At 41.5% G+C, this 27,280-nt stretch overlaps 43 non-coding genes across 43 annotated transcripts; all 43 read right to left on the bottom strand.

The window, feature by feature from the left end:
- Positions 1–11,378: 11,378 nt before the first annotated feature.
- TRNAV-GAC (transfer RNA valine (anticodon GAC)) lies at positions 11,379–11,451 on the bottom strand. The gene has a single exon. It is a non-coding gene; the product is annotated as a tRNA-Val (tRNA).
- Positions 11,452–12,123: 672 nt separating this feature from the next.
- On the bottom strand, positions 12,124–12,196 carry TRNAD-AUC (transfer RNA aspartic acid (anticodon AUC)). The gene has a single exon. It is a non-coding gene; the product is annotated as a tRNA-Asp (tRNA).
- Positions 12,197–12,306: 110 nt separating this feature from the next.
- TRNAV-UAC (transfer RNA valine (anticodon UAC)) lies at positions 12,307–12,379 on the bottom strand. Its single transcript has one exon. It is a non-coding gene; the product is annotated as a tRNA-Val (tRNA).
- An 84-nt stretch (positions 12,380–12,463) lies between these two features.
- Positions 12,464–12,536, bottom strand: TRNAI-AAU (transfer RNA isoleucine (anticodon AAU)). Its single transcript has one exon. It is a non-coding gene; the product is annotated as a tRNA-Ile (tRNA).
- Positions 12,537–12,646: 110 nt separating this feature from the next.
- TRNAV-UAC (transfer RNA valine (anticodon UAC)) lies at positions 12,647–12,719 on the bottom strand. Its single transcript has one exon. It is a non-coding gene; the product is annotated as a tRNA-Val (tRNA).
- A 268-nt stretch (positions 12,720–12,987) lies between these two features.
- TRNAV-UAC (transfer RNA valine (anticodon UAC)) lies at positions 12,988–13,060 on the bottom strand. The gene has a single exon. It is a non-coding gene; the product is annotated as a tRNA-Val (tRNA).
- Positions 13,061–13,486: 426 nt separating this feature from the next.
- On the bottom strand, positions 13,487–13,559 carry TRNAI-AAU (transfer RNA isoleucine (anticodon AAU)). The gene has a single exon. It is a non-coding gene; the product is annotated as a tRNA-Ile (tRNA).
- A 110-nt stretch (positions 13,560–13,669) lies between these two features.
- Positions 13,670–13,742, bottom strand: TRNAV-UAC (transfer RNA valine (anticodon UAC)). The gene has a single exon. It is a non-coding gene; the product is annotated as a tRNA-Val (tRNA).
- A 268-nt stretch (positions 13,743–14,010) lies between these two features.
- On the bottom strand, positions 14,011–14,083 carry TRNAV-UAC (transfer RNA valine (anticodon UAC)). Its single transcript has one exon. It is a non-coding gene; the product is annotated as a tRNA-Val (tRNA).
- An 85-nt stretch (positions 14,084–14,168) lies between these two features.
- On the bottom strand, positions 14,169–14,241 carry TRNAI-AAU (transfer RNA isoleucine (anticodon AAU)). The gene has a single exon. It is a non-coding gene; the product is annotated as a tRNA-Ile (tRNA).
- A 110-nt stretch (positions 14,242–14,351) lies between these two features.
- Positions 14,352–14,424, bottom strand: TRNAV-UAC (transfer RNA valine (anticodon UAC)). Its single transcript has one exon. It is a non-coding gene; the product is annotated as a tRNA-Val (tRNA).
- Positions 14,425–14,509: 85 nt separating this feature from the next.
- On the bottom strand, positions 14,510–14,583 carry TRNAI-GAU (transfer RNA isoleucine (anticodon GAU)). Its single transcript has one exon. It is a non-coding gene; the product is annotated as a tRNA-Ile (tRNA).
- A 109-nt stretch (positions 14,584–14,692) lies between these two features.
- On the bottom strand, positions 14,693–14,765 carry TRNAV-UAC (transfer RNA valine (anticodon UAC)). Its single transcript has one exon. It is a non-coding gene; the product is annotated as a tRNA-Val (tRNA).
- Positions 14,766–14,850: 85 nt separating this feature from the next.
- On the bottom strand, positions 14,851–14,923 carry TRNAI-AAU (transfer RNA isoleucine (anticodon AAU)). Its single transcript has one exon. It is a non-coding gene; the product is annotated as a tRNA-Ile (tRNA).
- A 451-nt stretch (positions 14,924–15,374) lies between these two features.
- Positions 15,375–15,447, bottom strand: TRNAV-UAC (transfer RNA valine (anticodon UAC)). The gene has a single exon. It is a non-coding gene; the product is annotated as a tRNA-Val (tRNA).
- Positions 15,448–15,778: 331 nt separating this feature from the next.
- Positions 15,779–15,851, bottom strand: TRNAV-AAC (transfer RNA valine (anticodon AAC)). The gene has a single exon. It is a non-coding gene; the product is annotated as a tRNA-Val (tRNA).
- A 513-nt stretch (positions 15,852–16,364) lies between these two features.
- TRNAV-AAC (transfer RNA valine (anticodon AAC)) lies at positions 16,365–16,437 on the bottom strand. Its single transcript has one exon. It is a non-coding gene; the product is annotated as a tRNA-Val (tRNA).
- A 110-nt stretch (positions 16,438–16,547) lies between these two features.
- On the bottom strand, positions 16,548–16,620 carry TRNAV-UAC (transfer RNA valine (anticodon UAC)). The gene has a single exon. It is a non-coding gene; the product is annotated as a tRNA-Val (tRNA).
- A 331-nt stretch (positions 16,621–16,951) lies between these two features.
- On the bottom strand, positions 16,952–17,024 carry TRNAV-AAC (transfer RNA valine (anticodon AAC)). The gene has a single exon. It is a non-coding gene; the product is annotated as a tRNA-Val (tRNA).
- A 110-nt stretch (positions 17,025–17,134) lies between these two features.
- On the bottom strand, positions 17,135–17,206 carry TRNAV-UAC (transfer RNA valine (anticodon UAC)). The gene has a single exon. It is a non-coding gene; the product is annotated as a tRNA-Val (tRNA).
- A 331-nt stretch (positions 17,207–17,537) lies between these two features.
- Positions 17,538–17,610, bottom strand: TRNAV-AAC (transfer RNA valine (anticodon AAC)). Its single transcript has one exon. It is a non-coding gene; the product is annotated as a tRNA-Val (tRNA).
- A 696-nt stretch (positions 17,611–18,306) lies between these two features.
- Positions 18,307–18,379, bottom strand: TRNAV-UAC (transfer RNA valine (anticodon UAC)). The gene has a single exon. It is a non-coding gene; the product is annotated as a tRNA-Val (tRNA).
- Positions 18,380–18,710: 331 nt separating this feature from the next.
- TRNAV-AAC (transfer RNA valine (anticodon AAC)) lies at positions 18,711–18,783 on the bottom strand. The gene has a single exon. It is a non-coding gene; the product is annotated as a tRNA-Val (tRNA).
- A 110-nt stretch (positions 18,784–18,893) lies between these two features.
- TRNAV-UAC (transfer RNA valine (anticodon UAC)) lies at positions 18,894–18,966 on the bottom strand. Its single transcript has one exon. It is a non-coding gene; the product is annotated as a tRNA-Val (tRNA).
- A 331-nt stretch (positions 18,967–19,297) lies between these two features.
- Positions 19,298–19,370, bottom strand: TRNAV-AAC (transfer RNA valine (anticodon AAC)). Its single transcript has one exon. It is a non-coding gene; the product is annotated as a tRNA-Val (tRNA).
- A 110-nt stretch (positions 19,371–19,480) lies between these two features.
- TRNAV-UAC (transfer RNA valine (anticodon UAC)) lies at positions 19,481–19,552 on the bottom strand. The gene has a single exon. It is a non-coding gene; the product is annotated as a tRNA-Val (tRNA).
- A 331-nt stretch (positions 19,553–19,883) lies between these two features.
- Positions 19,884–19,956, bottom strand: TRNAV-AAC (transfer RNA valine (anticodon AAC)). Its single transcript has one exon. It is a non-coding gene; the product is annotated as a tRNA-Val (tRNA).
- Positions 19,957–20,652: 696 nt separating this feature from the next.
- TRNAV-UAC (transfer RNA valine (anticodon UAC)) lies at positions 20,653–20,725 on the bottom strand. The gene has a single exon. It is a non-coding gene; the product is annotated as a tRNA-Val (tRNA).
- An 878-nt stretch (positions 20,726–21,603) lies between these two features.
- TRNAV-AAC (transfer RNA valine (anticodon AAC)) lies at positions 21,604–21,676 on the bottom strand. The gene has a single exon. It is a non-coding gene; the product is annotated as a tRNA-Val (tRNA).
- An 85-nt stretch (positions 21,677–21,761) lies between these two features.
- TRNAV-UAC (transfer RNA valine (anticodon UAC)) lies at positions 21,762–21,977 on the bottom strand. The gene is made up of 2 exons: positions 21,941–21,977; positions 21,762–21,797 (listed from the first exon to the last, which is right to left on the bottom strand). It is a non-coding gene; the product is annotated as a tRNA-Val (tRNA).
- An 85-nt stretch (positions 21,978–22,062) lies between these two features.
- On the bottom strand, positions 22,063–22,135 carry TRNAV-AAC (transfer RNA valine (anticodon AAC)). The gene has a single exon. It is a non-coding gene; the product is annotated as a tRNA-Val (tRNA).
- A 514-nt stretch (positions 22,136–22,649) lies between these two features.
- Positions 22,650–22,722, bottom strand: TRNAV-AAC (transfer RNA valine (anticodon AAC)). The gene has a single exon. It is a non-coding gene; the product is annotated as a tRNA-Val (tRNA).
- Positions 22,723–23,354: 632 nt separating this feature from the next.
- TRNAV-AAC (transfer RNA valine (anticodon AAC)) lies at positions 23,355–23,427 on the bottom strand. The gene has a single exon. It is a non-coding gene; the product is annotated as a tRNA-Val (tRNA).
- Positions 23,428–23,512: 85 nt separating this feature from the next.
- TRNAV-UAC (transfer RNA valine (anticodon UAC)) lies at positions 23,513–23,728 on the bottom strand. The gene is made up of 2 exons: positions 23,692–23,728; positions 23,513–23,548 (listed from the first exon to the last, which is right to left on the bottom strand). It is a non-coding gene; the product is annotated as a tRNA-Val (tRNA).
- Positions 23,729–24,059: 331 nt separating this feature from the next.
- On the bottom strand, positions 24,060–24,132 carry TRNAV-UAC (transfer RNA valine (anticodon UAC)). Its single transcript has one exon. It is a non-coding gene; the product is annotated as a tRNA-Val (tRNA).
- An 85-nt stretch (positions 24,133–24,217) lies between these two features.
- TRNAV-UAC (transfer RNA valine (anticodon UAC)) lies at positions 24,218–24,433 on the bottom strand. The gene is made up of 2 exons: positions 24,397–24,433; positions 24,218–24,253 (listed from the first exon to the last, which is right to left on the bottom strand). It is a non-coding gene; the product is annotated as a tRNA-Val (tRNA).
- Positions 24,434–24,764: 331 nt separating this feature from the next.
- On the bottom strand, positions 24,765–24,837 carry TRNAV-UAC (transfer RNA valine (anticodon UAC)). The gene has a single exon. It is a non-coding gene; the product is annotated as a tRNA-Val (tRNA).
- An 85-nt stretch (positions 24,838–24,922) lies between these two features.
- Positions 24,923–25,138, bottom strand: TRNAV-UAC (transfer RNA valine (anticodon UAC)). Its single transcript has 2 exons — positions 25,102–25,138; positions 24,923–24,958 (listed from the first exon to the last, which is right to left on the bottom strand). It is a non-coding gene; the product is annotated as a tRNA-Val (tRNA).
- A 331-nt stretch (positions 25,139–25,469) lies between these two features.
- Positions 25,470–25,542, bottom strand: TRNAV-AAC (transfer RNA valine (anticodon AAC)). The gene has a single exon. It is a non-coding gene; the product is annotated as a tRNA-Val (tRNA).
- Positions 25,543–25,652: 110 nt separating this feature from the next.
- On the bottom strand, positions 25,653–25,724 carry TRNAV-UAC (transfer RNA valine (anticodon UAC)). The gene has a single exon. It is a non-coding gene; the product is annotated as a tRNA-Val (tRNA).
- A 514-nt stretch (positions 25,725–26,238) lies between these two features.
- TRNAI-UAU (transfer RNA isoleucine (anticodon UAU)) lies at positions 26,239–26,311 on the bottom strand. Its single transcript has one exon. It is a non-coding gene; the product is annotated as a tRNA-Ile (tRNA).
- A 331-nt stretch (positions 26,312–26,642) lies between these two features.
- On the bottom strand, positions 26,643–26,715 carry TRNAV-AAC (transfer RNA valine (anticodon AAC)). The gene has a single exon. It is a non-coding gene; the product is annotated as a tRNA-Val (tRNA).
- Positions 26,716–26,825: 110 nt separating this feature from the next.
- Positions 26,826–26,898, bottom strand: TRNAV-UAC (transfer RNA valine (anticodon UAC)). Its single transcript has one exon. It is a non-coding gene; the product is annotated as a tRNA-Val (tRNA).
- Positions 26,899–27,280: the final 382 nt, after the last annotated feature.

The raw sequence follows: 27,280 nt of genomic DNA, 5'->3' as shown, positions 1-27,280 counted from the left end.
AACAATCAGGTAGGCTAATACCCAAGACACTACCTTTTGCCTAACTGAGCAAGCGACTTTTAAAGCCATTAATTCAGGTGGCCGAGTTACACGCTACGGACAAAAAAATTAAAAAAAACGAGACCTAATATTAAACATTTATAATATTTCCTTCAATTAAGATAATTTAATACACCACAAAACGTCTATATGATCAAAGGTGTTTTTTCCAGTGAATAGATTAAAAACGCGTTTAAGGCGATACTTGCCCAAAATATTTTTCTGGCTCAAGAGTAGCCAAGAAATATAGCTGGCTTTAATTCTTGCAATATAACAATGTTTTTCATAGATTTTAATCTACTAACTTTTTAATCCAATTTCGATACTACTCGCTTACCCAGCTGACAATGAATAGCTAATATAGTTATATATTTTCAGTACGGTTTGACCAAAATCGTTGGCATTAACAATACCAATTATTCTTATACTTAATCTTAGAAATGAAAAGTGCTTAAAATTTTTGAATTTTAAAAGTTCCAAATGATAACATTGACCAAACAGCAAGTCTTTAAAATATATTTCATGTCTGTCACAATGCAACAGATAATTTTTTTAATTAAAATTACTTACAACGAATGAACGAGTCATTCCCTGAAACATTTCATAATTAAAAATGTTTTAAAAATATTAGGAGAGTATGTATATTTATTCATTGAAAATAACATCCCAGAAATATGATTTTGAATGCTAACAGACTCGCGAGGTTAAGGAAGTTTTAATTTCCTTTTCGAACAATAAAAAACTACTAACGGAGGAGCAGTTTAAAGGTAACCGCACTTCAAATAACAACGCTATAGAAATGTTCAACTGATATGTTTTTATAGAGCTTGAAATTCGCGCATCTTTGGAGAGTCTGTGGGCTTTTTTTTTACTATAAATGTAAGTGAAATGTTTCAGTATCAAATAAAGTATTATATAGTGTCTTTATCGAGAACTCTTTTTAACATTCTTCCCAGCAACAGAAAAAGCTACACCAATTATGTAGCTTAACGAAAATAATGTTCTTAAGGACATAGTAGAAGTACACATCTAAAATGGTACATTCGACGTCGGATCAATTTAAGATGCTGTTGCAACAATCCTGGCTGGTTATTACGCATTTAATACGCAGTACCCTGCCTCTCTTAAAAAGCCCATGGAGTACCTTCAAAAAATCGTGTTTAAAATCGAAGCCTCTAAAGTATCGAACTCAATGGACCTCATTGTAAACCAATTACTATTATGAATAAAATTATAATTTCACTGGTTCTTCCAATTATACCTTGAAACATAATTGTAACAATAATTTAAGACCCTCTAGTGAACATGTAATTTAATAGCGTAACTTGAAAACAAAATAAGGATTTAAGGCGTTCCAAAAATGAACATTTCATTGTCTAAAGTCAACACTAACGTATTTGACGGTATTACCTACATAAATAAATCTATTGAACCGCTAATATTCAACGTTTGTTCATCCGCTGGTTCCCCGAGGGGATCGTTCGAGATACCGTATTTGCGCTTCTCCGGTACCACTCAGCCCTCAGCACGATACCTTACACCTTAGCTTAAGGAAGAAGCAGGGCCATGATTTGCCAGCATGGAGAGTTGCCTCTCCATCTGTTACTCCCTTCCACCTCGAAGAGGTTCAAGGTTGCAGTTTATGGAAGGTTTCTCTGCACGTTAGGCCATGAAGGTTTCGTCTCGATGGCAGACCACCTCGACATCAGAAGAGCGGTACGTAGCGATTCGTACCAACGAGAAATCGTAACACCCGAGAATGACGTCGCCGACTCCGCACAAGCGTTCAAAATCGCAGTTACCAGAAGAAATCCCGGAATTAACTCGTACGCGATGTCTTTTACGAGCAGAAAACCCGCCTGGATAAAAAGTCGCCTATCGGTAGCCGGAATCGCAAACGCCGAAATGTGCGGGTTGAAATAGAGAGGTTCGAACGCGGGGCTGGAATGTGGCGAAATTTCCCACCCAGTGGCTGATAACAATGCTTGCCATGATGTCCGAAGGCTCGCGATCCGAGGGCTCATGGCGCCGAAATGCTTTTTCACGATGGTTAAACAAAGGACTTGAAGGCCAAGATAGTCGTACGGTAAATAGCCCACAATTTCACTCTGATGAAGACCCGCGGGTCGAAAGCCCAGTTTTTGTTGGTAAAATTATGGGAACTTTACACCCCAATTATTGATTAAATAATTTTGTAAAATCCATGCGTGTCTCTTTGTTAATAAAAGTAAAATGTTTAGTTAAACAATTTCCATGGATAGGTAAAATTTTTTTATATTTACAAACATTCATCGGTAACAATTTCAGGTATTCCAAAAAAGTAGCAACATTTGATACGGCAAAAACAAATCCTCATACGTCCACACCTTCAGTAACGCACGCTTCGGCATCGCGCGCCGAGACAAATTTAGCTTAAAACCCACCGTCCGAAGGAATAACGGACGTGACGGTATCCAAACCAAAGGCATACTCGAAAGCGACGTGGACGGCATCTTCAGAAACAGCGGCATTATTGCAGGTTATTAAATAAGTACGGTTTAATAAATCCATCCTGGCTCTCGCCCGAGAAACCAGGATGAACACCAAAAGTAAAAAACCTGGAAGAAAAATAATTAAGAAAACTATAATTTAAAGAAAAATATAGGGAAAAAGCCGAAAACGAAGCGGAAGAAAGCGGAGCGAAAAATAAACGAACCGCCTAGTTAAGCTCGTAAATCTGTTTCCTGAAACAGTTTCGCTGCCACCAAAATGTATCTCTGCAATATTTTAAAACTGAAGCTGGTCAGGCCTCCCTGGCGACTAATCGAATCCCGTTCGTTCACGTGACAGTCGGGGATACTCACCACTGTACTACCGAGGACCTGAAAGCGATAACTTCTGAATTTCAAAAAAAAATAGCAGAAAACTCCAAACATTTCGTTCTACCATAAGCCAAAATTTAACATTCTGTACCTACCAGGGCACGATACTGAACTTCCTACAAAATCTCACCGTTTTCCGATCACAAAGCCTTCACCGTTCTATTCGATCCTAAAGAAATTCCCCGCGGTCCTGGCACCTGGGCTTTTAACGCGTCCCTTTTAACCGAAGCTACGTTCTATAAGCTCTTTCTCAAATCATATCCAGATGTAAAGAGACTCTTGCGTACCGTGAAGATATTTTTTGTTGGTATGAGTCGCTTAATGTTTCGCTTCGCGATAACGCCATGTTTTTTTTTCAAACATTTTGCGGCGTCGCGTCGTAAAGACAAATCTGCCATTTAGGTGCGGATCAATGCACTGAGCAATAAAGGTCCTCTTTCAGTTGCTGACGTGGACGAGCTTGCCGACTGAAATCGACGCCTTTAGGACCGGGTGACGTACGAGTTTCAGGGGGAATTTCTGCTCTCTAGACCGAAGCATAAACTTGATGATGAGCGGCCTACTAAATATTTTATGCACTTAGAAACGTATCGCCAAAGGAATAAATTGATTTCATGTTTGTAGCTTCCCAATGGCACTATCACTAATGACAGTCAAACTATTCGTAATTAAATTACAAAATTTTAGTAAATGCGTCCACCCCAATGAACCAAAAACGTTTCATTGTCACATTCTCTGACGGACTGCCCCTGACGACATACTAAATCTGGCAGCAAAATGAATTTTCCTTCCATTTCTCAATTAAAAATTGAGGAAGCGCTTAGCTCGCTTCGCTCGCTATTCTAAGGGGGCACCAAAATTAACTTGGGCCTAGGGCCCCATAAAGTCTCAATCCGGCCCTGTGTCTTGTTTATTAGCCTAGCTGATTGTTATTATTATTATTATTATTACTATTAATAGAAGTTACCCTGGCCACCTGAATAGAAAATGATTAAATGTCGCTAGATGACTTGGGACTCGGGTGCTGCCTTGGGTAATAGCCTAGCTGCTTATGTATATTATTATTAACATTATTTCATTATTAATAATTTGAAACAGGTGTCGTACACATAGTTACAATTAAGACATTTGGTATAGTTAGTATTGAGTATCAGTAGTTCTGTGATCTTATAGATTAGTTAAAGTATATTAAATTTTTAACACCTGGTCATTTAAGTTTGTAAATTGTATTAATCTTAGTAATAATTGGCTAAACACGGAGTTACTGCTGGTTCTTAAATAGAATGCGTACACATACTTTCAACAAATAAATTCCATTATTTATTTTGTTAAAATCTTTGCCATTTTTTATCAATTGTTACATTAATGTTACTGGTAAAATATACAGGGTCTTTTTTTTGCTCGGAAAAGTGTTTTTTTTTCAAAAACTATTTATAGTACCGATTTCAAATTTGGAAGGTCAATTCTCTATACCGGGGGACATCAGTTTGAGAAATTTGAGCGTTTTCGGTAATGTTTTTCACCAATTTTGAAAAATTATTTTTCGACCACTAGGTGCGAGATAAAAAATTTCTATTATAAAGTTGTAGGCCGTCATCGAAAACCCTTAAAAATTGTTCACTCGACGAAAAACAATTTATTTATCAGTGAAAATTCGAGCTTGAAAAATTTACAAGTTGGTGAAGCCAAATTACGATTGTTTGAAACGATAATTGAAACCGAATTACCTAATCCAGTTGAAACTTTGGTTAAAAAAACGACCGGATTTAAAAAACACGAGGCTATAGGTCAATCCTAAACATGCATTGGGTATTTAAAGGAAAACTTTGGGAGATTATTATCAGTGTTTGATAATATTTCGAACAATGCCTCGTTATTCAGTAGCTGAGCGTACCGAGATAGTTGCCATTTACTATGGAGAAGCAGCGCAAAACCTTAGAAGAGTGACTGAAATCTTCGCAGAAAGACATCCAAATGGAGCACCATCTGTAAATACAGTAAGACGAGCAATTCACGATTTCAATCAATTTGGTAACTTGCAACCTAGGTTTCGCGGATTGGGTCAACCGGATTTAGACTTCGAGAACAATGTACTCGCGTACTTTGTGGCATATCCTCGTCACAGTTGCGCTAACGCCGCTGCTGATTTGGGTTGTTCTGCAAATCGTGTGTGGAAAATTCTTCGTAAGAATCGCTATCACCCATACAGAGCTACGCTCCACCAAGGACTAATTGACGGAGACCATCAAAGACGTTATGAATTTAGCAACTGGTTACTAAATGCTGTCCAAGAAGATAGACAATTTTTGCGCCATGTTTTGTTCTCCGACGAAGCGTCATTTTCTAGAGATGGGCCCTTTAATCATCAAAACAGCCATCTTTGGTCTGACATCAACCCACATTGGGGTTTTGAATATCATCACCAGGTTCAATTTGAACGGGTCAATGTTTGGGTTGGACTTGTTGGAAACCGTTTGATTGGTCCCTTTTTCCTGCCGACGAACCTCAACGGCCAAAGGTATTTACATTTTCTACAGAACGAACTGAGTGACGCAATCGACGACCTTCCATTGGCTGAAAGACGTCAGTTGTGGTTTCAGCAAGATGGCGCCCCTCCGCATTTTCCCCGGCAAGTAACTGAGCACCTCAACAACGAGTTTCCTGAAAGGTGGATAGGGAGAAATGGTCCAGTGCATTGGCCAGCAAGGTCACCTGACCTAACACCGCTGGATTAGTTTCTCTGGGGATTCGTTAAAGCAAAGGTATACGCCACGCCCATTGAAACTAGGTAGGAACTCATTAGACGAATAATCAGTGCTTGCCGAGACGTCACACCAGAAATGGTAGAGAAAGCGTTTGAGAACTTAATTGTCCGCGCACAAACCTGTCTTGCAGCCAATGGTGATATTATTGAAAATGTTTTGTAAAAATTTATGTGAATAAAATATCTGCATTTAAAAACCAAACGTGTACATTTTTTCAAGTGTGAAAACTCTACTACGTTTGTATTAGACTTGTTCCCTTTTCAATTATCGTTTCAAACAATCGTAATTTGGCTTCACCAACTTGTAAATTTTTCAAGCTCGAATTTTCACTGATAAATAAGTTGTTTTTCGTCGAGTGAACAATTTTTAAGGGTTTTCGATGACGGCCTACAACTTTATAATAGAAATTTTTTATCTCGCACCTAGTGGTCGAAAAATAATTTTTCAAAATTGGTGAAAAACATTACCGAAAACGCTCAAATTTCTCAAACTGATGTCCCCCGGTATAGAGAATTGACCTTCCAAATTTGAAATCGGTACTATAAATAGTTTTTGAAAAAAAACACTTTTCCGAGCAAAAAAAAAGACCCTGTATAGTAAATTTTAAAATTTAAGAAGTAACAAAACATTGTAACTCTAAAAAAGGCTGATTAGTTGTGGAGTTTTAAGAGTATTTTGATATTTCAAATGAAATTGGTTTAAGTATTACAATATAAACCTAAGACGATTTCTTGGAAGGTGCATCTTAACTCTTCAAAGAGCAATAATATCCTTTTGACAACAAATTTTTTATTGAAACCGTAATTAATTAATTATTTTAAGGGCAGGTTTTTTACTGAAATTTATATGAACTTTTTATTTCTTATTGAGTTGGAAAAAGGCCATAGATGTCATTTGACCTAACAAACGGGACGAAAAACAACGGGCTTTTCAATCAGATGAATTAACTCTCCTTCAGAGTGTGCTACGTATGATTTGCCCTTTAAGGACTTTTTAGGGTGACGTTTTATTCGCCCGTGTAGGAGGTAAAACAAGATGTATTATTGATTTTAAGCTCTGCCAACCTCTAATTACCGTTTAAACATAAATGTCTCCAGAATTAATTCACACCAAATTTTAAAGGTTTTGGCCAAGTCGTGTTGCAAAACTATGGTAAAAATTTCAAAGTTTTTGTATAAATCTAACGCAAATACGTCGGTACAAAGATTTGATACCAAAATGTATTTGACTTGCATAGTAGGCATCGCACTGCGATCAGGTTTTTATGGCTGATACTTATTATTATAGGTTCGATTACTCCACTGACATGTTTTAAGAGTACCTCCTAAAAGATTAATTAAGTAATTAACTTAAATTACAGGGAAATACTAGGTATGCAAGTTTCACATTTTTCGTTATTTTAAAATGTCCAAAATAATTATATTATACCAAAAAAACCCGTCACAGCCGTCGTAAATACGATGAAACCGTTTTAAAAAATGGCAAATTTTCGAGACCTAGAGCCTCCAATTCACTCGTCCACATCTCGCCAAAATATCAACCTTCTTTGTATCTATCAGAGCTCGAACCTGAGACCATCCGGGTGTCAAGCGGACGTGATAACCACTACACCATAGATATGCTAGTGACAACAACATGAACTTAGTAAAATCGTCTTTGATATAGGATTGCAATTTGACCAATACTTGAACCAGTGGCTTTCTTTAAAACGGATATTTTTGGTATTAAGAAGAAACCGTTTCATTGCCACCAAAATATTTTCTGCAATCTTTAAAAACTGAAGCCGGTCATGCCTCCCCGGCGGGGAATTTAACTCAGGTCTTCCGTAAAACAGGCGGCGATACTCAGCACTATACTACCAAGGACCCAAAAGCTGTCACTTTTTAATTTAAAACATTTGCCAAAAACCTACGAAAGTTTCGTTCTAACAACAAGGCAAAAAAGAACATTATGTATCTATCATGGCTCGAACCTGATACCTTCCGCGTGTAAGGCGGACGTGATAACCTCTACACTTTAGATACCCGTCACAGCCGTCGTAAAAACGATGAAACCGTTTTAAAAAAGGGCAAAATTTCGAGACCGAGAGCCTCCAATTCACTGGTCAAAATCTCGCCAAAATGTCAACCTTCTTTGTATCTATCAGCGCTCGAACATGAGACCTTCCGCGTGTAAAGCGGACGTGATAACCACTACACCATATCGCCTGCAACTCTTTCAAACGGAACGCGCACGTTTTCCATTTCAAATCAATCAATCCATAGCCACCCAAACGCTTAAGGCGAGTAAGAGTATCATACGAAAACTTATGGGCCTTAGAACCCCAAATGAATGCCAACGCCACTTTGGGGAACTCCACCGCGTAACGGTCAGGAAACGGAACCAATCAAAGAGTATGCCACAAAATGGACATAGCCAAAGTGTTAACTAAAATAACTTTGCCGGTAACCGTTAAATGCCGCGCTTGTCAAGTTCTTAAAACTTTTTTAATTTTTTCTTAACGCGAAGACCAATTAAGTTCCAGAGTATCATTGTGAGACGAACCAACATACACGCCAAGAACCTCTAGCGGATCCGAAGAAATAGTTATCCCAGAAATTACTTCAGGGACATTGGAACGATCTGAGCCAAGCCATAAGCCACGACACTTGGCCAAATTTAAAACTGCGCCCGAACCTTCGGAAAAGCGGTTATATTCAGCAACAACCTCCTCCACCGACTGCCAGTCGCGAACGACTACCGTATTGTCGTCAACGTGAACGCGCAAAAGAGGAGCCGAATGGATGCCCGGCCACGAAACTCGGACAATAGACCGTCGACGCTCCAACGCGAAAACTAAGGCTTCGGATGTTAGAACGTAAAGAAGGGGGCTAAGCGGACAACCCTGACGAACCGAGCGACCGAGTTGGAAAAAATCAGTTAGATAGCCATTAATCTTTAAACATGACCTGCTACCGATGAGAAACGTTTGAATCCACCCACAAAAAGTTGGCCCGAATCCAAAGCCCGCAAGACAGCAAAGAGATACGGCCAAGACACGCAATCGAACGCTTTGGACAAGTCCAACTTCAACAGGATGCCACCATTGTCTACACCTTGAAGGTAATCGATAGTGTCAAGTAAAAGTGAAGGGGTACTTATTGCCCCACGACCCTTAATCGCGCCGGTCTGATGATCCGAAATTATCGTCGGCAAAACCGCCGAAAGCCGCATCGCCTGGATCTTCGCGAGAATCTTATAATCAGCATTGAGGAGCGTGATGGGACGCCAGTTTGAAACGTAGCGTAAGTCGCCGCTCTTAGGCAGCAGCACGATTATACCTTCTTTCATACTTGGAGGCAATCAACCGTCCGCCTGGCAAAAAGAGATCATCGCCAGAAACTCAACCTTAATTTCCAAAATTCATTGGTAAAGCCATCCTTCCCTGGACTCTTACCACTGGGAAGCTGCCCCAGGGTTAACGTAACATCCGTCCAAGTCACCGGGCTATCACAGATAGCACTCGCGTCGTCCGATAACCGAGTTGGAAGATGCGCCGAATATTCCTCCACCGAAAAACGATTGACAGGTTGACTTCTGTGCATATCGCTACAATGCACGAAAATTCTATGACGAACATCGGACGGATCTACTAGTAGAAAGCGCGACGTGGAATAGATGTACCGTACATTTTTCTTACATTGGCGATACTTTTCTAAGCGTAAAAAATAGGCTGTCGGCTGTTCACCGTCCGTCCACCACAATTGATTGGAATGGATCACGCCCCCCCGGAGGGAATTCCGTTCGAAGAAATAAGGATCGTCGACCTTAGAAGTCAACTCCAAGGCGTCAATGAGACCATTACGGAAATCAACATGAGCTTGGTCTATCGCTAACAGTAACGCAGTACGACGCTCGCGACTACGCGTAAATTGTAATTTTCCAAAAAACATAGCGTGATCACGCAACGAAGTCTTCAACCTCTCGTACCATGCAATGACCGACGTGGAGAATTCCGGCCAAGTACGACTACGACGAATAATGCGACTCACAGCGTCACGATACGAATCCCATTATAGAAAGCTTGCGTTGAAAGACCACGTACCAGGTCCTATGGCGAACCGTCCCTCATTACTGACGATCACGCGTGAAGCAATAGCAGACAAAAACGGCCGAACAAGCGTTGCCACTCCGCGAAATCCGGTTGTCGAATCATTGTTAAAAAATACTTGACCACGCCAAAGAGACTTAAACCGAGGCGCGTGCTCCGCTAATCAATGCGTCTCCCGAAGGCAAATAATGTCATACGGCTTACTAAGTTCCAAAAACTCTAAAATCTTCTGATCATCCCGCAGTCCGCGATTATTATAACTGGCCAAACGCATCATAGAGACTTAGGTCCCACCGCCATCCACTTTCTCCGTCGCCACCAACTGATTGCCGTTCTCTGACACCTCCATCCGAAGCTTTTCCCACGAACCAAACCGCCGGATAGCGATGGCCTTCTCAAACGTTTTATTGTCACGGAGCCTTTTAGAATATAACGATTTACTAGTCGAAGCGGACAAAGACAAATTACAAGTGTGGCGGACACCATCATCACTACCAGTGGAAGTAGAAATCGGTCTCTTAGCCGCGTTTAACGATAAAATTGAAGAGGGTCCTTTCTCAGCCACTTCATCAGGAGTACCCGCATCCCCGTCGGGTGGAAGGTGAGGATTAACCGCTTCCCCCTGATCCATCGGCAAGTCATGAACAACAACGTGGCCCTCTTTTTCGTTGATTTGTGCAGCCCGCCCTTGGGCGCCCTTCTCCTATTCCGGACATTGACGGATTCCGTGACCTTGAAGGTCACACTTTCGACAACGAAAATCGGGGCATTGGCGATATAAATGAGATGTGGAAAAACATTTGTTACAGACCTTGGCCTGACGGTCGTGGCGGAGACGGTAATTATTTTCAAGACCCAAGACATCACGAATACGAAAAGTATAAGGCAAACTTGACACGCCCACCGGTAATGACTTTTTAACGACCTTTGTCCGTAATATTTTCCATTTTCCCGCGCCCACATCACGTCAGACTTTATCTCGCATTTCATGCTGACAAACTTATCTTTCACCGCTTCATCAGTGACAAATTCCGGTAGACCAGATAACGTCATCAAAACTTCGCGGCTCCCAACCTTCGCAATGACACATTCTACGCCTCCAATCTCCATAACATGTTCAACGCAAGTATCCGCATCTTCCAATGTTATAAATGTGACCATAAAGGCACCCAAAGTAGCGACCACTGACGAATATGAATCCAAACCATAATGCGCTTTCAAATCATCTTCTACCAAATTAACGGCCGTCGCTTCAGAAGCGACGAAAACCGCACGTCTTAAAACTTCCATAATTTAAATTAGTTAAAGGGGTTAAAGACCATGCAATGCAGGGTCAAAGATGAAAAATTAAATAGCAACTCAATAAACTGGGATTATAGAATACAAAATAAAACTAAACATAACATTAAGCCTAGGCTTAAACGCAGGAAGAGACTAGAAAAAAGGAGCGGAAAAATCGGCAACCGCACACTACAAAAGCTCAAGCGAGACTCCACCACTACACCATAGATACCCGTCACAGCCGTCGTAAATACGATGAAATCGTTTTAAAAGACGGCAAAATTTCGAGACCGAGAGCCAACAATTCACCCGTCAACATCTCGCCAAAATGAAAACCTTCTTTGTATCTATCAGGGCTCGAACCTGAGACCTTCCGCGTGTCAAGCGGACGTGATAATCACCACACCATAGATACGCTAGCGACTGCAGCATGAACTGACGAAAATCGTCTTGGAGATAGGATTGCAATTTGACCAAAGACTGAACCAGTGGATTTCTTTAAAACGCATATTTTTGTTATTAAGAAGTAACCGTTTCATTGCCACCAAAATGTTTTCTGCAATCTTTAAAAAAAGAAGCCGGTCATGCCTCCCCGGCGGGGAATTTAACTCAGGTCTTCCGTAAAACAGGCGGTGATACTCAGCACTATACTTCCAAGGACCCAAAAGCTGTCACTTTTCAATTTAAAAAAATTGCTAAAAACCTCCGAAAGTTTCGTTCTAACAACAAGTCAAAAAAGAACATTATGTATCTACCAGGGCTCGAACCTGGGACCTTCCTCGTGTTAGGCGGACGTGATAACCACTACACCATAGATACCCGTCACATCCATCGTAAATACGATGAAACCGTTTTAAAAATGGGCAAATTTTCGAGACCGAGAGCCTCCAATTCACTCGTCCACATCTCGCTAAAATATCAACCTTCTTTGTCTCTATCACGGCTCGAACCTGAGACCTTCCACGTGTATAGCGGACGTGATAACCACTACACCATAGATACCCAAAAGGTATCACTTTTCAATTTAAAAAAATTGCCAAAAACCTCCGAAAGTTTCGTTCTAAAAACAAGTCAAAAAAGAACATTATGTAACTACCAGGGCTTGAACCTAGGACCTTCCGCGTGATAGACGGACGTGATAACCACTACACCATAGATACCCGTCACATCCATCGTAAATACGATGAAACCGTTTTAAAAATGGGCAAATTTTCGAGACCGAGAGCCTCCAATTCACTCGTCCACATCTCGCTAAAATATCAACCTTCTTTGTATCTATCAGGGCTCGAACCTGAGACCTTCCGCGTGTAAAGCGGACGTGATAACCACTGCACCATAGATACCCAAAACGTGTCACTTTTCAATTTAAAAAAATTGCCAAAAACCTCCGAAAGTTTCGTTCAACAACAAGTCAAAAAAGAACATTATGTATCTACCAGGGCTCGAACCTGGGACCTTCCGCGTATTAGGCGGACGTGATAACCACTACACCATAGATACCCGTCACATCCATCGTAAATACGATGAAACCGTTTTAAAAATGGGCAAATTTTCGAGACCGAGAGCCTCCAATTCACTCGTCCATATCTCGCTAAAATATCAACCTTCTTTGTATCTATCAGGGCTCGAACCTGAGACCTTCCGCGTGTAAAGCGGACGTGATAACCACTGCACCATAGATACCCAAAACGTATAACTTTTCAATTTAAAAAAATTGCTAAAAACCTCCGAAAGTTTCGTTCTAACAACAAGTCAAAAAAGAACATTATGTATCTACCAGGGCTCGAACCTGGGACCTTCCTCGTGTTAGGCGGACGTGATAACCACTACACCATAGAAACCCGTCACATCCATCGTAAATACGATGAAACCGTTTTAAAAATGGGCAAATTTTCGAGATCGAGAGCCTCCAATTCACTCGTCCACATCTCGCTAAAATATCAACCATCTTTGTATCTATCAGGGCTCGAACCTGAGACCTTCCGCGTGTAAAGCGGACGTGATAACAACTACACCATAGATACCCAAAAGGTATCACTTTTCAATTTAAAAAAATTGCCAAAAACCTCCGAAAGTTTCGTTCTAACAACAAGTCAAAAAAGAACATTATGTATATAACAGGGCTCGAACCTGGAAACTTCCGCGAATTGGGCGGACGTGATAACCACTACACCATAGATACCCGTCACATCCATCGTAAATAAGATAAAACCGTTGTAAAAATGGGCAAATTTTCGAGACCGAGAGCCTCCAATTCACTCGTCCACATCTCGCTAAAATATCAACCTTCTTTGTATCCATCACGGCTCGAACCTGAGACCTTCCGCGTGTAAAGCGGACGTGATAACCACTACACCATAAATACCCAAAAGCTGTCACTTTTCAATTTAAAAAAATTGCCAAAAACCTCTGAAAGTTTCGTTCTAACAACAAGTCAAAAAAGAACATTATGTATCTACCAGGGCTCGAACCTGGGACCTTCCGCGTATTAGGCGGACGTGATAACCACTACACCATAGATACCCGTCACATCCATCGTAAATACGATGAAACCGTTTTAAAAATGGGCAAATTTTCGAGACCGAGAGCCTCCAATTCACTCGTCCATATCTCGCTAAAATATCAACCTTCTTTGTATCTATCAGGGCTCGAACCTGAGACCTTCCGCGTGTAAAGCGGACGTGATAACCACTGCACCATAGATACCCAAAACGTGTCACTTTTCAATTTAAAAAAATTGCCAAAAACCTCCGAAAGTTTCGTTCTAACAACAAGTCAAAAAAGAACATTATGTATCTACCAGGGCTCGAACCTGGGACCTTCCGCGTATTAGGCGGACGTGATAACCACTACACCATAGATAACCGTCACATCGATCGTAAATACGATGAAACCATTTTAAAAATGGGCAAATTTTCGAGACCGAGAGCCTCCAATTCACTCGTCCACATCTCGCTAAAATATCAACCTTCTTTGTATCCATCAGGGCTCGAACCTGAGACCTTCCGCGTGTAAAGCGGACGTGATAACCACTACACCATAAATACCCAAAAGCTGTCACTTTTCAATTTAAAAAAATTGCCAAAAACCTCTGAAAGTTTCGTTCTAACAACAAGTCAAAAAATAACATTATGTATCTACCAGGGCTTGAACCTGGGACCTTCCGCGTATTAGGCGGACGTGATAACCACTACACCATAGATACCCGTCACAGCCATCGTAAATACGATGAAACCGTTTTAAAAATGGGCAAATTTTCGAGACCGAGAGCCTCCAATTCACTCGTCCATATCTCGCTAAAATATCAACCTTCTTTGTATCTATCAGGGCTCGAACCTGAGACCTTCCGCGTGTAAAGCGGACGTGATAACCACTGCACCATAGATACCCAAAACGTGTCACTTTTCAATTTAAAAAAATTGCCAAAAACCTCCGAAAGTTTCGTTCTAACAACAAGTCAAAAAAGAACATTATGTATCTACCAGGGCTCGAACCTGGAACCTTCCGCGTATCAGGCGGACGTGATAACCACTACACCATAGATAACCGTCACATCCATCGTAAATAAGATAAAACCGTTTTAAAAATGGGCACATTTTCGAGACCGAGAGCCTCCAATTCACTCGTCCACATCTCGCTAAAATATCAACCTTCTTTGTATCCATCAGGGCTCGAACCTGAGACCTTCCGCGTGTAAAGCGGACGTGATAACCACTACACCATAAATACCCAAAAGCTGTCACTTTTCAATTTAAAAAAATTGCCAAAAACCTCTGAAAGTTTCGTTCTAACAACAAGTCAAAAAAGAACATTATGTATCTACCAGGGCTCGAACCTGGGACCTTCCGCGTATTAGGCGGACGTGATAACCACTACACCATAGATACCCGTCACATCCATCGTAAATACGATGAAACCGTTTTAAAAATGGGCAAATTTTCGAGACCGAGAGCCTCCAATTCACTCGTCCATATCTCGCTAAAATATCAACCTTCTTTGTATCTATCAGGGCTCGAACCTGAGACCTTCCACGTGTAAAGCGGACGTGATAACCACTGCACCATAGATACCCAAAACGTGTCACTTTTCAATTTAAAAAAATTGCCAAAAACCTCTGAAAGTTTCGTTCTAACAACAAGTCAAAAAAGAACATTATGTAACTACCAGGGCTCGAACCTGGGACCTTCCGCGTATTGGGCGGACGTGATAACCACTACACCATAGATACCCGTCACATCCATCGTAAATACGATGAAACCGTTTTAAAAATGGGCAAATTTTCGAGACCGAGAGCCTCCAATTCACTCGTCCACATATCGCTAAAATATCAACCTTCTTTGTATCTATCAGGGCTCGAACCTGAGACCTTCCGCGTGTAAAGCGGACGTGATAACCACTACACCATAGATACGCTAGCGACTGCTACATGAACTGACGAAAGTCGTCTTGGAGATAGCGTTGCATTTTGACCAAGGCCTGAACCAGTGGATTTCTTTAAAACGGATATTTTTGGTATTAAGAAGAAACCGTTTCATTGCCACCAAAATATTTTCTGCAATCTTTAAAAACTGAAGCCGGTCATGCCTCCCCGGCGGGGAATTTAACTCAGGTCTTCCGTAAAACAGGCGGTGATACTCAGCACTATACTACCAAGGACCCAAAAAATGTCACTTTTCAATTTAAAAAAATTGCCAAAAACCTCCGAAAGTTTCGTTCTAACAACAAGTCAAAAAAGAACATTATGTATCTACCAGGGCTCGAACCTGGGACCTTCCGCGTGTTAGGCGGACGTGATAACCACTACACCATAGATACCCGTCATAGCCATCGTAAATACGATGAAACCGTTTTAAAAATGGGCAAATTTTCGAGACCGAGAGCCTCCAATTCACTCGTCCACATATCGCTAAAATATCAACCTTCTATGTATCTATCAGGGCTCAACCTGAGACCTTCCGCGTGTAAAGCGGACGTGATAACCACTACACCATAGATACGCTAGCGACTGCAACATGAACTGACGAAAATGGTCTTGGAGATAGGGTTGCATTTTGACCAAGGCCTGAACCAGTGGATTTCTTTAAAACGGATATTTTTGGTATTAAGAAGAAACCGTTTCATTGCCACCAAAATATTTTCTGCAATCTTTAAAAACTGAAGCCGGTCATGCCTCCCCGGCGGGGAATTTAACTCAGGTCTTCCGTAAAACAGGCGGTGATACTCAGCACTATACTACCAAGGACCCAAAATATGTCACTTTTCAATTTAAAAAAATTGCCAAAAACCTCCGAAAGTTTCGTTCTAACAACAAGTCAAAAAAGAACATTATGTATCTACCAGGGCTCGAACCTGGGACCTTCCGCGTGTTAGGCGGACGTGATAACCACTACACCATAGATACCCGTCATAGCCATCGTAAATACGATGAAACCGTTTTAAAAATGGGCAAATTTTCGAGACCGAGAGCCTTCAATTCACTCGTCCACATATCGCTAAAATATCAACCTTCTTTGTATCTATCAGGGCTCTAACCTGAGACCTTCCGCATGTAAAGCGGACGTGATAACCACTACACCATAGATACGCTAGCGACTGCAACATGAACTGACGAAAATCGTCTTGGAGATAGGGTTGCATTTTTACCAAGGCCTGAACCAGTGGATTTCTTTAAAACGGATATTTTTGGTATTAAGAAGAAACCGTTTCATTGCCACCAAAATATTTTCTGCAATCTTTAAAAACTGAAGCCGGTCATGCCTCCCCGGCGGGGAATTTAACTCAGGTCTTCCGTAAAACAGGCGGTGATACTCAGCACTATACTACCAAGGACCCAAAATATGTCACTTTTCAATTTAAAAAAATTGCCAAAAACCTCCGAAAGTTTCGTTCTAACAACAAGTCAAAAAAGAACATTATGTATCTACCAGGGCTCGAACCTGGGACCTTCCGCGTGTTAGGCGGACGTGATAACCACTACACCATAGATACCCGTCATAGCCATCGTAAATACGATGAAACTGTTTTAAAAATGGGCAAATTTTCGAGACCGAGAGCCTCCAATTCACTCGTCCACATATCGCTCAAATATCAACCTTCTTTGTATCTATCAGGGCTCGAACCTGAGACTTCCGCGTGTAAAGCGGACGTGATAACCACTACACCATAGATACGCTAGCGACTGCAACATGAACTGACGAAAATGGTCTTGGAGATAGGGTTGCATTTTGACCAAGGCCTGAACCAGTGGATTTCTTTAAAACGGATATTTTTGGTATTAAGAAGAAACCGTTTCATTGCCACCAAAATATTTTCTGCAATCTTTAAAAACTGAAGCCGGTCATGCCTCCCCGGCGGGGAATTTAACTCAGGTCTTCCGTAAAACAGGCGGTGATACTCAGCACTATACTACCAAGGACCCAAAAAATGTCACTTTTCAATTTAAAAAAATTGCCAAAAACCTCCGAAAGTTTCGTTCTAACAACAAGTCAAAAAAGAACATTATGTATCTACCAGGGCTCGAACCTGGGACCTTCCGCGTGTTAGGCGGACGTGATAACCACTACACCATAGATACCCGTCATAGCCATCGTAAATACGATGAAACCGTTTTAAAAATGGGCAAATTTTCGAGACCGAGAGCCTCCAATTCACTCGTCCACATATCGCTAAAATATCAACCTTCTATGTATCTATCAGGGCTCAACCTGAGACCTTCCGCGTGTAAAGCGGACGTGATAACCACTACACCATAGATACGCTAGCGACTGCAACATGAACTGACGAAAATGGTCTTGGAGATAGGGTTGCATTTTGACCAAGGCCTGAACCAGTGGATTTCTTTAAAACGGATATTTTTGGTATTAAGAAGAAACCGTTTCATTGCCACCAAAATATTTTCTGCAATCTTTAAAAACTGAAGCCGGTCATGCCTCCCCGGCGGGGAATTTAACTCAGGTCTTCCGTAAAACAGGCGGTGATACTCAGCACTATACTACCAAGGACCCAAAATATGTCACTTTTCAATTTAAAAAAATTGCCAAAAACCTCCGAAAGTTTCGTTCTAACAACAAGTCAAAAAAAAACATTATGTATCTACCAGCGCTCGAACCTGGGACCTTCCGCGTGTTAGGCGGACGTGATAACCACTACACCATAGATACCCGTCATAGCCATCGTAAATACGATGAAACTGTTTTAAAAATGGGCAAATTTTCGAGACCGAGAGCCTCCAATTCACTCGTCCATATATCGCTAAAATATCAACCTTCTTTGTATCTATCAGGGCTCGAACCTGAGACCTTCCGCGTGTAAAGCGGACGTGATAACCACTACACCATAGATACGCTAGCGACTGCAACATGAACTGACGAAAATGGTCTTGGAGATAGGGTTGCATTTTGACCAAGGCCTGAACCAGTGGATTTCTTTAAAACGGATATTTTTGGTATTAAGAAGAAACCGTTTCATTGCCACCAAAATATTTTCTGCAATCTTTAAAAACTGAAGCCGGTCATGCCTCCCCGGCGGGGAATTTAACTCAGGTCTTCCGTAAAACAGGCGGTGATACTCAGCACTATACTACCAAGGACCCAAAATATGTCACTTTTCAATTTAAAAAAATTGCCAAAAACCTCCGAAAGTTTCGTTCTAACAACAAGTCAAAAAAGAACATTATGTATCTACCAGGGCTCGAACCTGGGACCTTCCGCGTGTTAGGCGGACGTGATAACCACTACACCATAGATACCCGTCATAGCCATCGTAAATACGATGAAACCGTTTTAAAAATGGGCAAATTTTCGAGACCGAGAGCCTTCAATTCACTCGTCCACATATCGCTAAAATATCAACCTTCTTTGTATCTATCAGGGCTCTAACCTGAGACCTTCCGCATGTAAAGCGGACGTGATAACCACTACACCATAGATACGCTAGCGACTGCAACATGAACTGACGAAAATCGTCTTGGAGATAGGGTTGCATTTTTACCAAGGCCTGAACCAGTGGATTTCTTTAAAACGGATATTTTTGGTATTAAGAAGAAACCGTTTCATTGCCACCAAAATATTTTCTGCAATCTTTAAAAACTGAAGCCGGTCATGCCTCCCCGGCGGGGAATTTAACTCAGGTCTTCCGTAAAACAGGCGGTGATACTCAGCACTATACTACCAAGGACCCAAAATATGTCACTTTTCAATTTAAAAAAATTGCCAAAAACCTCCGAAAGTTTCGTTCTAACAACAAGTCAAAAAAGAACATTATGTATCTACCAGGGCTCGAACCTGGGACCTTCCGCGTGTTAGGCGGACGTGATAACCACTACACCATAGATACCCGTCATAGCCATCGTAAATACGATGAAACTGTTTTAAAAATGGGCAAATTTTCGAGACCGAGAGCCTCCAATTCACTCGTCCACATATCGCTCAAATATCAACCTTCTTTGTATCTATCAGGGCTCGAACCTGAGACTTCCGCGTGTAAAGCGGACGTGATAACCACTACACCATAGATACGCTAGCGACTGCAACATGAACTGACGAAAATGGTCTTGGAGATAGGGTTGCATTTTGACCAAGGCCTGAACCAGTGGATTTCTTTAAAACGGATATTTTTGGTATTAAGAAGAAACCGTTTCATTGCCACCAAAATATTTTCTGCAATCTTTAAAAACTGAAGCCGGTCATGCCTCCCCGGCGGGGAATTTAACTCAGGTCTTCCGTAAAACAGGCGGTGATACTCAGCACTATACTACCAAGGACCCAAAAAATGTCACTTTTCAATTTAAAAAAATTGCCAAAAACCTCCGAAAGTTTCGTTCTAACAACAAGTCAAAAAAGAACATTATGTATCTACCAGGGCTCGAACCTGGGACCTTCCGCGTGTTAGGCGGACGTGATAACCACTACACCATAGATACCCGTCATAGCCATCGTAAATACGATGAAACCGTTTTAAAAATGGGCAAATTTTCGAGACCGAGAGCCTCCAATTCACTCGTCCACATATCGCTAAAATATCAACCTTCTATGTATCTATCAGGGCTCAACCTGAGACCTTCCGCGTGTAAAGCGGACGTGATAACCACTACACCATAGATACGCTAGCGACTGCAACATGAACTGACGAAAATGGTCTTGGAGATAGGGTTGCATTTTGACCAAGGCCTGAACCAGTGGATTTCTTTAAAACGGATATTTTTGGTATTAAGAAGAAACCGTTTCATTGCCACCAAAATATTTTCTGCAATCTTTAAAAACTGAAGCCGGTCATGCCTCCCCGGCGGGGAATTTAACTCAGGTCTTCCGTAAAACAGGCGGTGATACTCAGCACTATACTACCAAGGACCCAAAATATGTCACTTTTCAATTTAAAAAAATTGCCAAAAACCTCCGAAAGTTTCGTTCTAACAACAAGTCAAAAAAAAACATTATGTATCTACCAGCGCTCGAACCTGGGACCTTCCGCGTGTTAGGCGGACGTGATAACCACTACACCATAGATACCCGTCATAGCCATCGTAAATACGATGAAACTGTTTTAAAAATGGGCAAATTTTCGAGACCGAGAGCCTCCAATTCACTCGTCCATATATCGCTAAAATATCAACCTTCTTTGTATCTATCAGGGCTCGAACCTGAGACCTTCCGCGTGTAAAGCGGACGTGATAACCACTACACCATAGATACGCTAGCGACTGCAACATGAACTGACGAAAATCGTCTTGGAGATAGGGTTGCATTTTGACCAAGGCCTGAACCAGTGGATTTCTTTAAAACGGATATTTTTGGTATTAAGAAGAAACCGTTTCATTGCCACCAAAATATTTTCTGCAATCTTTAAAAACTGAAGCCGCACATGCCTCCCCGGCGGGGAATTTAACTCAGGTCTTCCGTAAAACAGGCGGTGATACTCAGCACTATACTACCAAGGACCCAAAATATGTCACTTTTCAATTTAAAAAAATTGCCAAAAACCTCCGAAAGTTTCGTTCTAACAACAAGTCAAAAAAGAACATTATGTATCTACCAGGGCTCGAACCTGGGACCTTCCGCGTGTTAGGCCATCGTAAATTCGATGAAACCGTTTTAAAAATGGGCAAATTTTCGAGACCGAGAGCCTCCAATTCACTCGTCCACATATCGCTAAAATATCAACCTTCTATGTATCTATCAGGGCTCAACCTGAGACTTTTCGCGTGTTAAGAGGACGTGATAACCACTACACCATAGATACGCTAGCGACTGCAACATGAACTGACGAAAATCGTCTTGGAGATAGGGTTGCATTTTGACCAAGGCCTGAACCAGTGGATTTCTTTAAAACGGATATTTTTGGTATTAAGAAGAAACCGTTTCATTGCCACCAAAATATTTTCTGCAATCTTTAAAAACTGAAGCCGGTCATGCCTCCCCGGCGGGGAATTTAACTCAGGTCTTCCGTAAAACAGGCGGTGATACTCAGCACTATACTACCAAGGACCCAAAATATGTCACTTTTCAATTTAAAAAAATTGCCAAAAACCTCCGAAAGTTTCGTTCTAACAACAAGTCAAAAAAGAACATTATGTATCTACCAGGGCTCGAACCTGGGACCTTCCGCGTGTTAGGCGGACGTGATAACCACTACACCATAGATACCCAAAACATTTCACTTTTCAATTTAAAAAAATTGCCAAAAACCTCCGAAAGTTTCGTTCTAACAACAAGTCAAAAAAGAACATTATGTATCTACCAGGGCTCGAACCTGGGACCTTCCGCGTGTTAGGCCATCGTAAATACGATGAAACCGTTTTAAAAATGGGCAAATTTTCGAGACCGAGAGCCTCCAATTCACTCGTCCACATATCGCTAAAATATCAACCTTCTATGTACCTATCAGGGCTCAACCTGAGACCTTCCGCGTGTAAAGCGGACGTGATAACCACTACACCATAGATACCCAAAACATATCACTTTTCAATTTAAAAAAATTGCCAAAAACCTCCGAAAGTTTCGTTCTAACAACAAATCAAAAAAGAACATTATGTATCTACCAGGGCTCGAACCTGGGACCTTCCGCGTGTTAGGCGGACGTGATAACCACTACACCATAGATACCCGTCATAGCCATCGTAAATACGATGAAACTGTTTTAAAAATGGGCAAATTTTCGAGACCGAGAGCCTCCAATTCACTCGTCCACATATCGCTAAAATATCAACCTTCTTTGTATCTATCAGGGCTCGAACCTGAGACCTTCCGCGTGTAAAGAGGACGTGATAACCACTACATCATAGATACGCTAGCGACTGCAACATGAACTGACGAAAATCGTCTTGGAGATAGGGTTGCATTTTGACCAAGGCCTGAACCAGTGGATTTCTTTAAAACGGATATTTTTGGTATTAAGAAGAAACCGTTTCATTGCCACCAAAATATTTTCTGCAATCTTTAAAAACTGAAGCCGGTCATGCCTCCCCGGCGGGGAATTTAACTCAGGTCTTCCGTAAAACAGGCGGTGATACTCAGCACTATACTACCAAGGACCCAAAATATGTCACTTTTCAATTTAAAAAAATTGCCAAAAACCTCCGAAAGTTTCGTTCTAACAACAAGTCAAAAAAGAACATTATGTATCTACCAGGGCTCGAACCTGGGACCTTCCGCGTGTTAGGCGGACGTGATAACCACTACACCATAGATACCCAAAACATTTCACTTTTCAATTTAAAAAAATTGCCAAAAACCTCCGAAAGTTTCGTTCTAACAACAAGTCAAAAAAGAACATTATGTATCTACCAGGGCTCGAACCTGGGACCTTCCGCGTGTTAGGCCATCGTAAATACGATGAAACCGTTTTAAAAATGGGCAAATTTTCGAGACCGAGAGCCTCCAATTCACTCGTCCACATATCGCTAAAATATCAACCTTCTATGTACCTATCAGGGCTCAACCTGAGACCTTCCGCGTGTAAATCGGACGTGATAACCACTACACCATAGATACGCTAGCGACTGCAACATGAACTGACGAAAATGGTCTTGGAGATAGGGTTGCATTTTGACCAAGGCCTGAACCAGTGGATTTCTTTAAAACGGATATTTTTGGTATTAAGAAGAAACCGTTTCATTGCCACCAAAATATTTTCTGCAATCTTTAAAAACTGAAGCCGGTCATGCCTCCCCGGCGGGGAATTTAACTCAGGTCTTCCGTAAAACAGGCGGTGATACTCAGCACTATACTACCAAGGACCCAAAATATGTCACTTTTCAATTTAAAAAAATTGCCAAAAACCTCCGAAAGTTTCGTTCTAACAACAAGTCAAAAAAGAACATTATGTATCTACCAGGGCTCGAACCTGGGACCTTCCGCGTGTTAGGCGGACGTGATAACCACTACACCATAGATACCCAAAACATTTCACTTTTCAATTTAAAAAAATTGCCAAAAACCTCCGAAAGTTTCGTTCTAACAACAAGTCAAAAAAGAACATTATGTATCTACCAGGGCTCGAACCTGGGACCTTCCGCGTGTTAGGCCATCGTAAATACGATGAAACCGTTTTAAAAATGGGCAAATTTTCGAGACCGAGAGCCTCCAATTCACTCGTCCACATATCGCTAAAATATCAACCTTCTATGTACCTATCAGGGCTCAACCTGAGACCTTCCGCGTGTAAAGCGGACGTGATAACCACTACACCATAGATACGCTAGCGACTGCAACATGAACTGACGAAAATGGTCTTGGAGATAGGGTTGCATTTTGACCAAGGCCTGAACCAGTGGATTTCTTTAAAACGGATATTTTTGGTATTAAGAAGAAACCGTTTCATTGCCACCAAAATATTTTCTGCAATCTTTAAAAACTGAAGCCGGTCATGCCTCCCCGGCGGGGAATTTAACTCAGGTCTTCCGTAAAACAGGCGGTGATACTCAGCACTATACTACCAAGGACCCAAAATATGTCACTTTTCAATTTAAAAAAATTGCCAAAAACCTCCGAAAGTTTCGTTCTAACAACAAGTCAAAAAAGAACATTATGTATCTACCAGGGCTCGAACCTGGGACCTTCCGCGTGTAAGGCGGACGTGATAACCACTACACCATAGATACCCAAAACATTTCACTTTTCAATTTAAAAAAATTGCCAAAAACCTCCGAAAGTTTCGTTCTAACAACAAGTCAAAAAAGAACATTATGTATCTACCAGGGCTCGAACCTGGGACCTTCCGCGTGTTAGGCCATCGTAAATACGATGAAACCGTTTTAAAAATGGGCAAATTTTCGAGACCGAGAGCCTCCAATTCACTCGTCCACATATCGCTAAAATATCAACCTTCTATGTACCTATCAGGGCTCAACCTGAGACCTTCCGCGTGTAAAGCGGACGTGATAACCACTACACCATAGATACGCTAGCGACTGCAACATGAACTGACGAAAATGGTCTTGGAGATAGGGTTGCATTTTGACCAAGGCCTGAACCAGTGGATTTCTTTAAAACGGATATTTTTGGTATTAAGAAGAAACCGTTTCATTGCCACCAAAATATTTTCTGCAATCTTTAAAAACTGAAGCCGGTCATGCCTCCCCGGCGGGGAATTTAACTCAGGTCTTCCGTAAAACAGGCGGTGATACTCAGCACTATACTACCAAGGACCCAAAATATGTCACTTTTCAATTTAAAAAAATTGCCAAAAACCTCCGAAAGTTTCGTTCTAACAACAAGTCAAAAAAGAACATTATGTATCTACCAGGGCTCGAACCTGGGACCTTCCGCGTGTAAGGCGGACGTGATAACCACTACACCATAGATACCCAAAACATTTCACTTTTCAATTTAAAAAAATTGCCAAAAACCTCCGAAAGTTTCGTTCTAACAACAAGTCAAAAAAGAACATTATGTATCTACCAGGGCTCGAACCTGGGACCTTCCGCGTGTTAGGCCATCGTAAATACGATGAAACCGTTTTAAAAATGGGCAAATTTTCGAGGCCGAGAGCCTCCAATTCACTCGTCCACATATCGCTAAAATATCAACCTTCTATGTACCTATCAGGGCTCAACCTGAGACCTTCCGCGTGTAAAGCGGACGTGATAACCACTACACCATAGATACGCTAGCGACTGCAACATGAACTGACGAAAATGGTCTTGGAGATAGGGTTGCATTTTGACCAAGGCCTGAACCAGTGGATTTCTTTAAAACGGATATTTTTGGTATTAAGAAGAAACCTTTTCATTGCCACCAAAATATTTTCTGCAATCTTTAAAAACTGAAGCCGGTCATGCCTCCCCGGCGGGGAATTTAACTCAGGTCTTCCGTAAAACAGGCGGTGATACTCAGCACTATACTACCAAGGACCCAAAATATGTCACTTTTCAATTTAAAAAAATTGCCAAAAACCTCCGAAAGTTTCGTTCTAACAACAAGTCAAAAAAGAACATTATGTATCTACCAGGGCTCGAACCTGGGACCTTCCGCGTGTTAGGCGGACGTGATAACCACTACACCATAGATACCCGTCATAGCCATCGTAAATACGATGAAACTGTTTTAAAAATGGGCAAATTTTCGAGACCGAGAGCCTCCAATTCACTCGTCCACATATCGCTCAAATATCAACCTTCTTTGTATCTATCAGGGCTCGAACCTGAGACTTCCGCGTGTAAAGCGGACGTGATAACCACTACACCATAGATACGCTAGCGACTGCAACATGAACTGACGAAAATGGTCTTGGAGATAGGGTTGCATTTTGACCAAGGCCTGAACCAGTGGATTTCTTTAAAACGGATATTTTTGGTATTAAGAAGAAACCGTTTCATTGCCACCAAAATATTTTCTGCAATCTTTAAAAACTGAAGCCGGTCATGCCTCCCCGGCGGGGAATTTAACTCAGGTCTTCCGTAAAACAGGCGGTGATACTCAGCACTATACTACCAAGGACCCAAAATATGTCACTTTTCAATTTAAAAAAATTGCCAAAAACCTCCGAAAGTTTCGTTCTAACAACAAGTCAAAAAAGAACATTATGTATCTACCAGGGCTCGAACCTGGGACCTTCCGCGTGTTAGGCGGACGTGATAACCACTACATTATAGATACCCGTCATAGCCATCGTAAATACGATGAAACTGTTTTAAAAATGGGCAAATTTTCGAGACCGAGAGCCTCCAATTCACTCGTCCATATATCGCTAAAATATCAACCTTCTTTGTATCTATCAGGGCTCGAACCTGAGACCTTCCGCGTATAAAGCGGACGTGATAACCACTACACCATAGATACGCTAGCGACTGCAACATGAACTGACGAAAATCGTCTTGGAGATAGGGTTGCATTTTGACCAAGGCCTGAACCAGTGGATTTCTTTAAAACGGATATTTTTGGTATTAATAAGAAACCGTTTCATTGCCACCAAAATATTTTCTGCAATCTTTAAAAACTGAAGCCGCACAGGCCTCCCCGGCGGGGAATTTAACTCAGGTCTTCCGTAAAACAGGCGGTGATACTCAGCACTATACTACCAAGGACCCAAAATATGTCACTTTTCAATTTAAAAAAATTGCCAAAAACCTCCGAAAGTTTCGTTCTAACAACAAGTCAAAAAAGAACATTATGTATCTACCAGGGCTCGAACCTGGGACCTTCCGCGTGTTAGGCGGACGTGATAACCACTACACCATAGATACCCGTCATAGCCATCGTAAATACGATGAAACCGTTTTAAAAATGGGCAAATTTTCAAGACCGAGAGCCTCCAATTCACTCGTCCACATATCGCTAAAATATCAACCTTCTTTGTATCTATCAGGGCTCGAAACTGAGACCTTCCGCGTGTAAAGCGGACGTGATAACCACTACACCATAGATACGCTAGCGACTGCAACATGAACTGACGAAAATCGTCTTGGAGATAGGGTTGCATTTTGACCAAGGCCAGAACCAGTGGATTTCTTTAAAACGGATATTTTTGGTATTAAGAAGAAACCGTTTCATTGCCACCAAAATATTTTCTGCAATCTTTAAAAACTGAAGCCGGTCATGCCTCCCCGGCGGGGAATTTAACTCAGGTCTTCCGTAAAACAGGCGGTGATACTCAGCACTATACTACCAAGGACCCAAAATATGTCACTTTTCAATTTAAAAAAATTGCCAAAAACCTCCGAAAGTTTCGTTCTAACAACAAGTCAAAAAAAAACATTATGTATCTACCAGCGCTCGAACCTGGGACCTTCCGCGTGTTAGGCGGACGTG

Source organism: Leiobunum rupestre, chromosome 3 (genome assembly GCF_980474605.1).
Source record: "Leiobunum rupestre chromosome 3, qqLeiRupe1.1.hap1, whole genome shotgun sequence".
In the NCBI taxonomy this organism is placed as follows: domain Eukaryota; kingdom Metazoa; phylum Arthropoda; class Arachnida; order Opiliones; family Sclerosomatidae; genus Leiobunum; species Leiobunum rupestre.
Note: the sequence above shows the minus strand (reverse complement) of the source record. Positions and strands in the feature narration are given on the sequence as shown.